This window comes from Hylobates moloch, unplaced genomic scaffold (assembly GCF_009828535.3).
Source record: "Hylobates moloch isolate HMO894 unplaced genomic scaffold, HMol_V3 SCAFFOLD_24, whole genome shotgun sequence".
NCBI lineage: Eukaryota > Metazoa > Chordata > Mammalia > Primates > Hylobatidae > Hylobates > Hylobates moloch.
Window position 1 is genome coordinate 2,280,977 of NW_026652299.1, and position 1,236 is coordinate 2,282,212.

Consider the following 1,236-nt stretch of genomic DNA (forward strand, 5'->3'; position numbering starts at 1 on the left):
GAGAATGAGCAAAGCAGGTAGGATAGGAGTGGGTGGGATGGGGGTGGAGGCTGCCCAAGCGATCCAGGGAAGAGATGATGGGAGTGAATGAGGCTCCGTCTCTGAAACAATTCAGATACAGGAGAGGCTGAAGTCAGCGGTGTGACTGAAGCACGTGGGGGCATGGACACCCCTCAGTCCGGAGGCTGGGGCTGGGCTGGGGCTCAGCTGACTTTGCAGCCAACCCAGTCACTGGGTCCTTTTCTCCCTCGCACACCCTCAAGCCTCTCCAGCTGCCTGGAGGCTCCAGGGCTAGGCTCTGGCTGATCGGGAGGGGTTTATGGCAGGAGGTGACGCCATGGGAGACTTGTCACTTGGGCACAGCCAGCACCATCTGCTGGGGCATCTGCCTTTGGAGGTGGTGACTGCTAATTACCTGGGGCCAGGAAGAGGCCTGGGAACCCCCATCCCCCACACCGCCCAGCCGGTACAGGGGCTAGGTGTGGGGCCTCTGGGGCCCTAAGAGCAAATGGGCTACAGCGTCCTTAAGGGGGGTCTGACAGTGGGGCCAGATATTTATCCAGTGAATTTTTTCAGAGCACCTCCTATGTCCCCAAACCTGTTCCAGGTCGGGATGACACGAGGTCGCTGCTGTCTTGCGGCTGACATTCAGGTAGAGGTAAGGAGAGGGGCGCCAAGGGGCACTTAAAGAATTTAAAATGCCATCTCAGGCGTGAACATAACTGTCAGCGTCCGAGGGGAGCAGTTTGGCCACGGTAGTGGCGGTGGTGGTCGTGGTGGTCGCAGAGACCCTGCTTAGGAGGGCATGGGAAGACAGCGCAGCCACGGGCAAAGCCGCCTCCGTCCACGCTTCCGGAGGACGTGACGGGCAGGGGGCTCACACCCTGCTCAGGGGACCCTTGGCCACTTCCGGGCCCCTCGCCCCTCACCCTCGGCTGCCGGCGCGCATTCCTGCCGCCCCCGCTCGTGCGAGGGGCAGGCCCGGGCCCGTGAGAAGGGCCGGGGGTGGGGGCCGTGTGCCGGGGAGGCGGGGTGGGGAGGGCGCACAGCTGGGCCGCATCTGGCCCGAGCGCAAGGAGACCAAATGGGACAGAAGGCGGCCTTTCATCCGGCGAGGGAAGTGGCGGCCTCCGTTTCTCCTCGCCATGGGGCGCCTGAGGATTTCGGGGAGCCAACCTGCCCGACGGAGGGCCAGGATCGAGGAAATTAGCCCGGGGGGGAAGGAGTGGAATTTGG